At 37.2% G+C, this 14,465-nt stretch overlaps 1 protein-coding gene and 1 long non-coding RNA gene across 4 annotated transcripts in view; both read right to left on the reverse strand.

Annotated features, from left to right (window-relative positions):
- The window catches only part of EML4 (EMAP like 4), a 203,683-nt gene that overhangs the window by 159,035 nt on the left and 30,183 nt on the right, over window positions 1–14,465 (reverse strand). The gene's annotated exons all lie outside the window — the stretch shown is intronic.
- LOC113843176 (uncharacterized) overlaps window positions 4,267–14,465 on the reverse strand; it is a 40,356-nt gene continuing 30,157 nt past the window's right edge. For all 3 annotated transcript variants that reach the window (XR_011808253.1, XR_005264163.2, XR_003496334.3), the window contains one exon: window positions 4,267–4,635. This is a non-coding gene — a long non-coding RNA (uncharacterized lncRNA). The remainder of the gene's footprint in view (window positions 4,636–14,465) is intronic.

The raw sequence follows: 14,465 nt of genomic DNA on the forward strand, positions 1-14,465 counted from the left end.
ACTTGGCTGTTGAGCAAAATAACTTATGATTAAAGCAAAAAATACTTTTTGTGTATGTCAGTTTCAGGCAGGTACTGGCAAATGACTTAACATAGCCTGTAGATAAGCAGCACAACTGTTCCAGGTGCAAACCCTAAGGACAATGTGATTTCTTACCTCTGGTAGAGTACCTAGTACTTAAGTGTGGTGGAGGGAGAAGTTGGACAGTGCTTTAAGGAGATTAACTTCTGTTTCTAAGTTGACAATAATTCAAAAACATGAAGCAAAGAGTTGTTACAAAGATTTAAAAAAAAAAAAAAAAATCAATCTCCTTTTAGCTTGCATCTTGAGGCTAAAGAAAGATTACATGATTTAGCTTTGGAGTAAACTCGGTATATCTCACCCAAACTTTCAAATCAGCTAGATGTCTACTGTTTTGTTGCATGAGTAGATGGTAAATAGAAAGTGACAACAGTAATACCACAGGGCAGGATTTCTGCAACAGTTTGATGGGCTCACACTTTAGGAAATCAGAGATCTTCTCTGCAGCCTTCCCTTTTGCTCCAGACCCCTTTCCCCAGTGTGGCTGAGCCCAGGCTGGGTTAGGGTGAGGCTCCTCAGAGCAGCTCAGGAGCGATGACCGAGATGGTTCCTCAGCTGCTGTGCCCCAGCAGCTCAGTGTGACTAACTCTGCAGGACTACACCGACCCTAGCTGAGGACCTGCACACACACGCAGAGTCTCCTCTTACCAGAGGAAAGCTATGGAAAATATGAACTGCAGGAAGAGGTCACCGTGAAGTACACAGTGGAGGCTACATACATTCCAGAGATTTTTACTCTGCTCTTGAAGGAAATAGGCTATTTTCCCCCATTGTTTCATTTATCTGGCACGTTTTCCTTGGACCACAGGTTTTTGAACAGTACTTCTCATAAGAATACCTCTGCATTTATTTATTTATTTATATATATAAGTATAAATTGACATAGTTTGGCTACATTCAGCCTGGGAATTGTTTAAAACTTTTTGGTGGCTTGAATGTAAATCATATTTAAGCGCTTTTCCGCAGAGAAAACATGAAAATGATTAACAACTGAAAATGAAATTGCTGAGATTCTTCTGTGTGAAGTTGAGAGCCTGAACCTTTGAGCCACTTCATCTCACCCATTAGCAAGAGAAACCTGCTTCCCACAGTACTTGTCTCCTATTACTTACAATGGTGTGTAGTTTCCTGGACCAAAGTGGAAACACCTGAAGGAAATCTCCGTCCTACATTTTTTCTGGTGCACCTCTTCAGGGCAAGCAGCCCCAGACACTGCTAGTATAAGAGCCAGGACACCCAAAGCCAAAGCACCACCAGCCTGGTCCTGCTTCTCCTCTGCTCCCATCTGCAGTCCTGGGACAGAGGAAGCAGTGCTGCTATTTGTAACCAGCTGTGCCCCCCAGCTGGTGGAGGTTTAGGCAGTGTGGGATCACTCCCTGAGCTGTGGTGCTCATTTGAGATGTCATTCCTTTGCAGATATTTGGGGTTCTTTATGGTGCCTTGTTCTAAAGAGGAACAACTGTATTGCTTTACCATACAGTGTGGGATATTGTTAGTTCTCCCAAGTGAGGCTGGAGGTATAAGAAGTTCCCAGGGGTCACTGATGTAAGGGAAAATAATTTGGTGCCTGACCTAGAGGTAGATTAAATTACTCTTTCATGGTTTATAGAGGGTACTCCCCTTACCTCCAGCACAGAGTCTCTGGAGTTTTCATTTCTAGGCTGGGATTTTTCCTCCCATGTAAGTTTCCCAAGGGCATGAATCACCTGTAATGCTGAATGCAACAGGAGTCTTGCCAGGGACTTGAGCAGAACTGGTGAGGTTTTTTTTAAAGCTTGATAGGTAATGACGGGCAGTGACTGTATTTGAAGCTGAATGCCAATATTGCTGTTAATTATGTGTTTACCTTAAGTCTGGCATAAGCCTTTACAAATGGGACTGAATTTGGTAACTACCACGTCTATCCTCACCCATTTTGACAAAGACCTCTAGCTGCTATAGCATAAGAAATGCAGTCTTGATGTTGCTGAGTACCTGCTTGACTTTTATATTTGTGGAGCTGAGCTGATGTAGAGAAGTGCTCCACTGCAAATGGAGCAAAATGAGCCAGCATAGTGTGGTGCTCCACAAGCCGCTCACGAAGGTGCCACATCTGTACTGAATCCTTTCGAGCACTTTCAGTTAACTTACTCAGTATCACCCTCTGAATGCACGTTTATTAAAGTGAATGGGCAGCTAAAAGCACAAATTAAATGCTATTTAATAGCAAATGGGAGGGGAAAAATAAAAATCCTTCCAATTCCTTAGAAGTCCTTATCTTTTTAAATTATTTATTATTAAAGGTAAGAGGTTAAGGCAAAACTAAGGTTCTCCTGGTGTTCCTCCATTGTCGTGTAAAGTATCAAAAGAAATTGTCTTCCAAAACAAAAAGATTAAAGTTTGCAGGAAGGTTTCAGCAGGCTAACATCTGTTTTAGCTGTTTGTTTGTTGTGTTTTTTGTTGTTTTTTTTTTTTTTAAATATTTATTTTTGTAGCAGGATGGATTCTAGTTTAATTTTTATAATACTACTACATTATTGTTAATTAAAGTGAAAAAAAAGTCTCATAAGTTTGAAACAGGTTTGATTTTTGCACCTGTATGTAGTTGATCTGCAAGTTTAGTTATTCAGTTTATGGCAAATAGATTTTGATCACAGTTTGTGAAGTCATTCCAAAATATTTAGAAATGATTTCTTTTAATAGGATAAATACAATTTAATGATGATCAGAAAAAAAAAAAAAATCATATTTTTATTTTTTAAGGTACATGATTTTTGAGGGCCTCCACTATGGAGACTCAACAGAGATGTTTTGATTTTGAGGAAGTGCAGAGCACCCGCTTCCTGAAAAATTGAGCTTACATTTGCTGTTTTTTATTGATTATCCCAAAACTGCAATCCCAAGCTATTTATGAAATTTTGGCAAGGGCTGTATAATTTCCTGGTGTCCTCATTAAGTGTACATTTTGGCTCAAATGTAGAACCTATAAAAAAACTGTTAGCTTAAGCTGAACTTCACATCATTGAATTAATGTATTTATAAAATGGCAGTTTCCTAGAAATGTGACTACTGAGTAAGAGAAAAATAGCAGAGCTTTGGTGTTAATTTATTCACCAGCCCTGATGGGGAATGAGCAGATGCAGCGTGACCCAAAGCATTCGAAAAATTGGCAGAGTTGTAACAGAGATAGTTGACATTCTGTGTATGCAATATTTTTTTAGTTGTTGTTATAGTGTTTTGTTGTTGTTGTTGTTTTTCCTAATGAGGGCATAGGAAAGGCTTAGCATTTTAATTAGAGATCAGGTTGAAAATTTTATTCTGAAACTTTGTTGATACTGAGATTATTTTAAGTAAGAAAATCTGAAAACCATTTCACAAAGCTGGAAAAATAGAATCTTATCTTCCTTCATCTCTCCCTAATGGATACGTGGTCTGGTTTGTCATACCAAAGAGCACACTCAGTTGTTTTCTCAAATTAGGGAGCTCCTCATGAAATTCATACCTTGGTCCAAGCCCTATAAAAGTCTAATGCCTTACATAAGTGCTAAGTTAAGAATTTAGCTGAAGCATAAATTGATGCATTGGCTTTGTATCAGCCATTTACATTAGGGTGCATTTTATTCCCTGCCTCAGGAAAAAATGTGCTTCAGCATGTACTCAGGAGCACCGTGATGAGCTTTTGGAGCAATCTGTTTTTTGTCCCTACTTAGAAAAAATAGGAAAAGGTAAAGCTAACGAGCTAGCAATGTTAACTAGGGATGCTAACTAGTAGGTATAAAAACCACTTGAAAAGGAGTTGATTTTTAGACTGAAGAGATTATAGGGATCCCTCTTGGTGACAGAATAAATTAGCATTGCATGTAGTTTATCTTTTTTTTTTTTTTTTTTTTTTTTTAACTTAAAACATCTCCTGTAGCTTTGCGTTTTATACAGATCATTATCCATAATAACAAGCTGGTCCACACAATAGTCTGTGTGCATGTGTATGTATCTATAAATAAATACACTCATATAGATCCTTCTTCATCAACGCTGTTCCCCCCCTGTGTAATTCTGTTTAGGCTATTATTCCACTTGAACCATTTGTCAGTGAAAGGAAGTGCCTGCAGAGAAGTGATACATTACTGTATAGTTTCTTGCTGTGAAATGTTGATTTTAAAACAGGCTGGCAACTGCAGCTGATCCCATAATAAAAATGAACAGACATTATTTTAGGAGGTTTTATTTTTCTTTTGTCCAGTTGTTTTGTCCAGTTTAAGTTCCAGTCCAGTTCACCACTTCTTCCAGTTTATCCAGTTCTTTTATCATCTTTCAGCTAAGCCATACTTGATAGTAAGTTTATGTCTTCATGTTTGGCCTTTTTGTCTCTGAGAGTTTGGGATTCTTTCCCATTTCCATTTCCACATTTTTAAGCTGTGACAACGACCATATTGCCTCATTATTAGCTAGCAGGGCAGGTGTGCAATATTTTCTTTTTGAAGGGATGTTAGCATCCAAATTCAGTGAGCTGCACCAAGATCGTCCCCCATTTTATAGATGAGAAGACCAACATGGTTGTTAATGCATGACTGTAGGCTGAAGAATGAAAAACAAACACAAATCAGCATAGACTAAACTGAAACAGCGGAAAGCAACCGTATTCACATTAAAAATACTAATGTTTCAATTACATTTACATAGGGGTAACTTGGACTCCAGGGCAAGTCTGCTCTCTGTATGCCAGTAATGCACTACAGAGCACCTGGGCATTGCCAACTTCCATGCGTCCAGTAAAAGACATTTCCTTTACTTCTCCATGAGAAAATACAGATTTAGGAAGGAGGCTTATGCCTTCTTTTAGGAAGATCTCCTCTTGAACACACACTATTCCTGTATTTTCAGAAAGGGTCATGCAGAAATGGTTTCAGCATTGTTTGCTAAGTCTAATGAGGTATCTGATTGCTTCTTTGTTAAATGAATAACATCAGGGCCATTGCTATCAGTCAAGAAAATCTAAACTCTTATCTTTGCTTCTTAATGCTCATCAAAAATAGGTCTCAATATCTCCTGCTTTGATAAACTGCAAGTCTTTTAGTCTGATAGTGTGATGGGGCTGCTATGTGATCTTTCTCTGGACAAATTCTGTAAAGACTTGAAGATGAAATTTCTGTCTTGCACTGGAGTCTCTGTGTGTGGTTCTCTGACTTACCTAGTCAGGGGAGTTAGATTTGCCGTAGTCGGTGGCAGTAGGTTATTAACTTACTCGTAATAAGGCTGTCTTAAGCATATAGTGCATAGCTAAGGCGAATGAACTCATTTTCAAACAGATTTACCTGTGCCTGAAGAATTATTTAATAAAGCACATTTGTTTTAATTTCCATTACCTACCCTACATTTACAAATTATAGTTCCTGATTAATGACATCAGGAGTTGAACTTTGCCTTTTCAAGCACCAGACGCATGCTGTGCTGTAGACACATTTACATTCCATTTATGCAAGTCGTCCAATTAAAATTTACTCATAGAAAGTATATAATACACCAGAATGAATACATTATTTCCCCCCATTAATCTGCATTCTTTGCTTTTCAACAGAAGTGACCAACATTTCACTTTGTCCCAAATGGGAATTCATGTCAAAAAAAAAAAAGGCGGGGGGGGGGGAACAAGCGAACAAGCAGCAAAAATAAAGGAAAAATTTCCAGATCAAATTAATAAATTGTGTTTGTTAAATAAAGAATTGGGAAGATGAAAGCTTTCCCTTAACTTTGCGTATAAATTTTCATTTAAAATTAAAGAAACCTGGTCTGATCCTACACAGCACAGGTTCCTCCTTACATGAAAAATGTCACAGAAATGAGCATCCTCTGTCACAGGGTGGCCTATATCTCTGGAAGGGCACATCACTCAGTAATATCATCATGAACTATTTTAGGTTTTCCTTTTAAACTTAATGAGCAAAATTTAACAGCATCCATCACTATGTGAGGCTGCACAACATGCACAAGAACTTTCGCAGTCCCTCACTTCTGAGCAGCATCCAGTGCTTTCCCAGTGTCCTTCTGCTGGCAAAGGACGAACAGAGCAACTTCTGCAGAGCATTTCTGGTGTGTAGCTAGCATTAGCCTTTCCTGCCAGGGGCTGGTTTTCCCACAGGTGCTCACGAGCAATGCCGATCTGAGCCAGGCATCTCCCATACCAGAAGCTACTGTCAATAACTCTGCAAAGGCAAGAGTTATGCTTGCTATTTTCTGAAGCCACTGAGTGAATATATCAGCTTGAATGGTATCTCCCCACATGCTCCGTGAAATTTTGCCAAACTGTAGGCAGGATTAATGTAGTAGGTAGAAGGAAAAATAATGTAGCAGTATTTGAAATCTTCCATGCTTCCACAGTAAAACAGTAGATGGCAGCAAGAGAGACAGTGTACAACCAAATCTGTTTATTGCCTTCTTTGCTTTGATGAGTAGGCTTTGAATCATTTCTTGGCTAACATCTTCTAGTTGGTCATGAAAATATGAGTTGAAAACAACCTTTTCTTTTCAGCATGTGCTCTCAATATCTGTGATCTTCATCCTGGAAAGGTATTTCATGGCTCAGGTCTCTCTGTCCTGGCACTGAAATATCCTTTGTCCTTTTGTGTGGCTTACAGTACTTGAGAAATCATGCTAAAGGCAAAGGTGAGTGCCCGAAACAACTCAGTCTTTATTTTGTTTTAAATATAACATTGGTTAATAGGAACAGGTCTCCTTCTAAAACACGCTTCTCAGATGAAATCCTTCATGTGGCAGGGCAACAGCTCCTAGGGTTTATCAATGGATGCAGAAAAACTATTAGACTGGAAGCAATTAATGAGAAAATTTCCGCCTGAGCACTATGTGATATACAAATGGAGTCATAGGCAAAGTCAAGGCTTTGCAAAAGAGAAGGAAAAACATTATTCAGAAACTAATATTGTTGAAGTTGTGAGACTGCCTTTCAAGACAAAAGCTTCATTTTATATCCAGGTGCTCATGAATTCATCCTTTAAACAGCAGCCAAAGTAGGTAAGATTTCCACAGGTGATTCAGAGCATCAAAATTAGGTCCTGCAGCTCTATCTCTGCACAGTTTTAATATGTTTTAAAGGAAATAAAACTTGAACTGTGAGAAGGGCAAGTTTCCCTTAGGGCTTCCTAGTTGAGGAAAACAAGTATACTGGGACAGTACCTGTCAAATGTAGCAAAAATATGCAGTTAACCATTCTTGCAACATTATGAATAGTGTCTTTTTTTTTTTTTTTTTTTTTTCCCTCACACACAAGTTCTCCAATTCAATTGTTTTGATGGACATTCTCATGTGAAGATTTTTCTTACTATTCCTGACATATTTTGACTACACAGGTGCCATGTGCTCTGTAGATCCCTTTACCACATTTCTGATCAGGCAACCCAGTTCTCTTCAGAGCTTTTTTTTTCTAGGTGTTCTTCTTTTCCCTCTGCTAATTCTTTCACCATGTTCTTTTCTACTCTAGGATATAAGGGTTCTGTTTTTTTGTTTGCTTGTTTCTTTGGTTTTGGCTCAAACTACACTGCCAGACTGACTAGTTGTTCCAGTATTGGTTCACCTCTCACAGTAATTTTCTGAAGGTTCTTCATTTTATATTTAAACAATATTTTTTTTTATGGTCTCCTAGTGACTTGAAAGGCATGGTGCTCTTCCTGCTCCTATGGAAGCCTTTTAAAGGTTTCCTCTCTTTCTGTTTCTCTGCATGCTTTGTTTGAAGCATGCATGATAACAAATGGCATTTTCTTTCTGAATAAAAGATGCATCAGACAGACTGTATTGGCAATTTATACTATTTTTTTCTGCCAAATCAAAGGATTTAGAGTTATCTTGATATCTTCATATGGAAAACAATTGTGAGCTGTTCAATTTTTTCCTTTTCCAGCTGTTAAAATATATGGAGAGCAAAATCTGATTTAGATGTTCTTTCTATAAAGACTGTCAAAATATATTCTTGTTGGAAAAGGACAGGTGACACCATAGGGAAGGGAAAATTGATCTATTCCTCTTGTTTTTCCTAGTTCAATATGCTCACTGCTGTATTTTGTGCTTACGGCAATGTTCTGCAGCCCAAAAGATCTGCACTGAAAGATCTTTTTTGTAATATCTTTCCCTCCCTATGTCACACTTCCAGCATGCTTCAGAGCTGTGACTATCAGAGGGGTTACCTGCAGTAACCATGTACCTGGATACGACCGTTTACATCTGTTCTGTAATGGCACATGACACCACTGGAGTGGATCAAAGGATGGAGTCTGCCTGCATCTTTTACCAACACAGAAGAAGGGGATGAGCAAACAGTCCTCTGTTTTTTGAGGACACTGAAAAATAATAGTAAAGTGGAAAAGACAAAAAGCAACATCAGGCACTAGGAGAACTTAGTAGTCCAAACAAAAGCAACCCTATTTAGAATATAAGCATTTCAGGTAAACAAAAGAGTAAATGTTGTGTTGTTATGACAGGCTCTCGGAAGGGTTAATAAATGATCCTAGCTGGTTCCACATCAGTAGAAAAGAGTAACTAATCCTGAGGGCTGAAAAACAAACAAACAAACAAACAAAACAAAACAAAAAAAAAACACGTAGACTAAAGCTAATGAAATGAATAAAGTGACAAGAAAAATACAAGACTGCAGCAAATGGGGAAAAAAAGCCAACAAGGAGGAAAGGAGGAGAATTTTTTTAATTATGCCTGATTATGGGAGGAATGGAACAGCCTTTCTGTAATTGACATGCAGTCAATTTAGACAAATTTTTGTTGTTTCTATGTCTTATGGGTTGAGATTTGAAAGAAGAATACTGCTGAAAATACTCTGTGTTCTTCAGGCAGCGAGTGAAGAGCTACATTTGGGTCATCTTTGTGTTCTTTCAAAACCCTCAAGGGTTTATCAAAGGCTTCTATCCTTCCCCAGAGTCTGCAGGGGACTGGTGGACAGGTACCAGTTGCTCCCCCTGTTTCTTGCAAAGAAAATGGCACAAAACAAAATCAAAATGATTCCCTACTGAAGCAGGAGAGCTTTATGTCCATTCCTAGTCAGCTAGTTGTCACATAAATAAATGTAGGACAGTGAAAATACTGAGTCAATAACATGTATTTCACAAATGGAGGAAAGCTACATGATGCATAAAAGGATTTTCACTAAAATCTGGCTTTTGTCATCAAAATTAATTACTCTTAATAAATAAACTTTAAAAAAAAAAAAAGAGAAAAGGAGGGAGAAGAGAAGAGAAGAGAAGAGAAGAGGAGAGGAGAGGAGAGGAGAGGAGAGGAGAGGAGAGGAGAGGAGAGGAGAGGAGAGGAGAGGAGAGGAGAGGAGAGGAGAGGAGAGGAGAGGAGAGGAGAGGAGAGGAGAGGAGAGGAGAGGAGAGGAGAGGAGAGGAGAGGAGAGGAGAGGAGAGGAGAGGAGAGGAGAGGAGAGGAGAAGAGAAAAAGAACTTTTACATGTATGTAAATGTTAATGGAACCACTTTAGAGCTGGATTATGAGAGTATGAAATAAGCACAGTTTGACTGTAATGTGAACATACAATATGAATCAAATGCTTTTGGTGTATTTGAAATTGGCTGCATTTTGTTTTTCACAGCATTATTTCTTTGTTCAATTCCTGTATCGTTTGTACTGGTTATTTAAACAAATTTGGTCTGGATTTCATCTAAAAAGCAACAAGGAGGGCCATATATGCATGTTAGAAGAAAATGCGAGTTTCCTTTTTAGTATTCCTATGGCTTGCTAAATGATTGCAAGCACAGTTTATCCTCTAAGTTCATTTCTGCAGAAGAATTTGACTCACCACTGGAATGCATGTGGCGAGCAGAGAAATTCTATCAGCAGTGAAGCCCCTAATCAGAAAGAGTGCCCAGTAGTTTTAAGACTGCATTATGGCTTATATTGATTGTGTGGTGACTTTTCTTTGGTTTCTTGCCATTATTCCAGAAAATACAAAGATCAAAGAAAGTCATATTGATTGGCTCAGGTCTGGTCAAAAACTAGATTTGTGTCTTCTAATGTAACTAACATTTTACAGATGGCTTGGTTCATGTTAAAGCTGGGGATGCATGTAGATTGAATTATCAGAGGATTAGAACCAGCTGCATTTAGTTTGAAAATATTTTTGTGCATTTTCTGTCCAGCAAAATGCATCGAGCAGCCTCTTGCTATTATGTATTCCAGCAAATACCTAGAAAAAAAAAAAAAAAAAAAGAAAAAAAAAAAACATTGAGACTAATTGAAGGTCTGCTCCTATTTATTGCTGGTTACCTTTTCCTCAAAGAAACCACATTGTACATGGAAAGTGTTTGTGAGCTCAGGTCCATACATTCCACAGAACTAGGGTTCATCTTTGACTATGAGTTAAGGTTAAAAAGGAAAAAAGGATCAGATCTGAAGAATTTGCATGAATAGAACTAGAATCCAGCCCAGTATCAGTAACAGACCCACACAGTAACAGGAGTGACTCTCCAGTCTCCTGCCTTTCATGCACCTTGCTAAAAGGATTTGGAACAATGTGATTTTGATTTTATAATGTTTTACTTTCCATATCTTTAAAGGGCTAGGCTGAATGCAAAATGATGAAGCACCAGAATACTGGATTGATCTGACAGCAAAAGTATCCGTAATTATTTTCTCATTTTAATGCTAAGTACCTAAATGTTTTCATGATGTCTCAGGACACACAGAAATATCAAGCAGTGTTAAAACAGACCATCAAGATTTTAATTGTTAGACTAGATTTAATGTGATTTATTAAATTTATTTAAAGATTTTAGAAGTCACTGACAAAAGAACACTTAAATTATAAAAGTGTTACAAATATACTTTTTTTCTTGTTTTTAATAACTAAAATATCAACATCCACACTTGCAGCAATGTTATTTCCACTAACTAAAATAGTGGAAAAAATAAATAAAACAGATCTGATTTTCATAACATTAGTGCTATGTAGTTTATTCTATTCTATGTTCTTATGTTCATTAATCATAAATTATTATGAAAATGAAGGATAAATTCAGGCTTAGTGCCTGTGAAGTCTTCTGTTATTGATGTTCACATATATTGAAATGATTCTGGATGCTAATCTGTAAGGAGAATCATTTGCTGCAAAATTCAGAATTGTTTTGCTAAATTCATCTCTTTTCATATATGCATTAGATTTAAAATATGTTTTTAGCAATGCTTAGTAAACCTTAGCATTTAGCATTTAGCAATGCTTAGTAAAATTGCTTAGGGGTGATTCTTGCCAAATTTATTGTATGGCATAATCTCACCAGAAAAAGTTCAGGCTTACTAGGAATTAGTACCTTATATTTTTATTAAGTTCAGGGGATATTTCTTTGCAGATTTTTTTTCCTGAAGCAGATCACTGATGGTAAAATCAGCATGCCTCTGCTACGCATGTTTTTCCCATAAACTTGAAGTCCCTTTACAGCACAGGCTGATGCTTCTGAGAAATAAGGCTTTGTCTTGAGTACAGAGCCAAATCAATCATTAACTTCTCATACAGAAGGTTTATGATGTGGGCCAGGCCCCTAAAGCTGAGTGGTGTTTTGCATCAGGTATGATAGTTATATGATTTTTCTAAAAATGTAGCTTTAATCTTGTGCATGTCTATTTGTATATCAAAGGAAAATATGAAGCAGAGTCTTAGTTCTGTCTTCATCTTGTCTGAATCAGCACTTTGTGCATTGCACTGGAGCTGTGCAGGCTCAACCCAGTTAAGCATCTCTCCCTGGTTTTTGATAATTACCGCTTTAAATCTCAGTGCATATGATCTGACTTGCCACAGTGAACTCCAGTGAAAAGCATTACTGAACTCCCGGGAGGTTCTTTTCTGGAAGTTCTATTTTATTCTTTCTTTTGAATATTAGTTTAAAAGGAAAATGTGGCTCTTAAAATTTCTCGGCCCTGAAAGGGAAGGCTGGAAGGCATTCAGGTCCAGAGTTCAGTAACAGCCTGTGTACTCTTTGTGAAAAGAATTGTTTCTGTATACAGACATCTCAGTTTTTGCTTGCTAACCATTTTAACTATTTCTAATCAGGTATCTGATCAACTTTTACTATGCTTTTGCCAGAAGAATGAAACAGCTTGTGGAAGGCTTAGACAAATACATGTATATTTTTTTCTATTTCAGTCTATTCAGCTTGCATTCAGCTTAGGTTTTAGAGCTTCACAGTGAAGGGGTTGGAAATTACTTTTAACTAATACTTGAAATTCTCTTTTAATCAGATTTCTTATTTTCAAGACTTCAGAAAAGGCTTCTAATTTCACCATGAGCGTTAATAGTTTATGACAAGAATAATAACATGACAGATATATAATAATATATTGAATATTGTATTTTAATGCAACATATATTCTAAAATGTGAACTTCATTTTCATACAATATGTTGCAACAAAAAATTATGATTAAGCTTTATAGTCTTTTCTGAAAGGTGGATTTCTTTTCATCAAAAAATAGTGAGTAAATCATTAGACTTCCATGGAGTTGCAGCCATCTTTAGAAGCAGAAAATGTACAGTGTTTCTGTGCTAAAATAATCATAGATCAATTTCCACTGTTGGGGTGGTGCAGCCCTTGTATTTTCAAAAAAAGACATCTGTCAGGGGAACAGATCTCATCTGCAATTTGATTGCAGAGCACTTAACAAGAAAGGGCATGAATAAGTCAGGTAGGGGCTACCCAGGCCTGCCAAGAGCTAAGTCTTTATCAGGCTCTCCTGCTGGATCCCTGGGGACCCTGAGCAAGCAGCACTGCTTCTGTGTGTCCGGATGGTATGGAGGGACCCTCAGGCTGCCTGATACCAAAGGGGCCCTGGCGCCGTTCTTACTCAAGTGATCACGAGAGCACTGCCAAGCAAAAGCATCTTGATTCACCAGTGTCAAGTTGCAAACTTTCCAGTCCAAATGGACTTCTTTTTCCTCCTTTTCCTTTTCCTTTTCCTTTTCCTTTTCCTTTTCCTTTTCCTTTTCCTTTTCCTTTTCCTTTTCCTTTTCCTTTTCCTTTTCCTTTTCCTTTTCCTTTTCCTTTTCCTTTTCCTTTTCCTTTTCCTTTTCCTTTCCTTCCTTCCTTCCTTCCTTCCTTCCTTCCTTCCTTCCCTCCTTCCTTCTTTCTTTCTTTCCTTCTCTTTCTTTCTTTCTTTCTCTTTCTTTCTTTCTTTCTTTCTTTCTTTCTTTCTTTCTTTCTTTCTTTCTTTCTTTCTTTCTTTCTTTCTTTCTTTCTTTCTTTCTTTCTTTCTTTCTTTCTTTCTTTCTTTCTTTCTTTCTTTCTTTCTTTCTTTCTTTCTTTCTTTCTTTCTTTCTTTCTTTCTTTCTTTCTTTCTTTCTTTCTTTCTTTCTTTCTTTCTTTCTTTCTTTCTTTCTTTCTTTCTTTCTTTCTTTCTTTCTTTCTTTCTTTCTTTCTTTCTTTCTTTCTTTCTTTCTTTTCTTTTCTTTCTTTTTTTCTTTTCCTCCCTTCCTTCCTCCCTTCCTCCCTTCCTCCCTTCTTTTTCTTTCTTTTCTTCCTTCCTTTTCTTCCTTTTTTCTTAGCTCTACTAGTTCTAAACCATTGTCTACTACTGTTAGCTCACATACGTGGATTTATGCTAACAGATAATGCAAATTGCAACATTACAGAGAGGAAAACTACCCATAAATTTTTAGTTTAGTCTGATAATATAACTAAAAAATAGGAAAAACAAAATCAATGGTGACTAAAACATATTAAAGAAAAAAGTCTAAACCATCTCTTATTCCATTGACTTGCCAAGACTGGGAGACTTTTGTCATGTTGTGTGCACCAACTGCTTGGGGCAGTCACCTAATCATATCCATCAACCTCCTGAAACCTGGATGAGAAGGAACTCCATCCCAAGGGACTTGCAGAGAAAATAATTGTGCAGAAAATTTTCAATGAAGATGGGTTCATTTTTTAAATACAAACTACCTCCATTTAAGCAGAAAAATGAAGGATTAAAAGAAGTTAAGTTGCAGGGTATCATGGTCTACATCATTAAGTGTATTATTAAGTGTTGTATACTATATTATGTGATGCATTTCCAGATTCATATAATGGAACCTGAACCTTACTGGAAACTGGCAGTACCTGATACTTTGTACACCTGGTTATCTGTAGAGTTGTTGAATTATGCCCATGTGAACTTGCCTCTAGATATTCTAGGTATTCCATTTGTTTGTTTGTTTGATAAGTTTTGACCACTGTATGTGAACTTTTCTGGAGTATTCTTAGATTATAGATATTTTTCTCATAAATCTATATTCCTGAGTTCTGATATTCAGATTCACTTATAGTTATGTCTATAGGACTGTGGCTTTACTTGGTTGCAAAGACATTAGATGTAAAATCATCAGACGTAAACTGGTAAGAAGAACCACAGTGAAGACCGGGT

Source organism: Anas platyrhynchos, chromosome 3 (assembly GCF_047663525.1).
Source record: "Anas platyrhynchos isolate ZD024472 breed Pekin duck chromosome 3, IASCAAS_PekinDuck_T2T, whole genome shotgun sequence".
Taxonomy (NCBI): domain Eukaryota; kingdom Metazoa; phylum Chordata; class Aves; order Anseriformes; family Anatidae; genus Anas; species Anas platyrhynchos.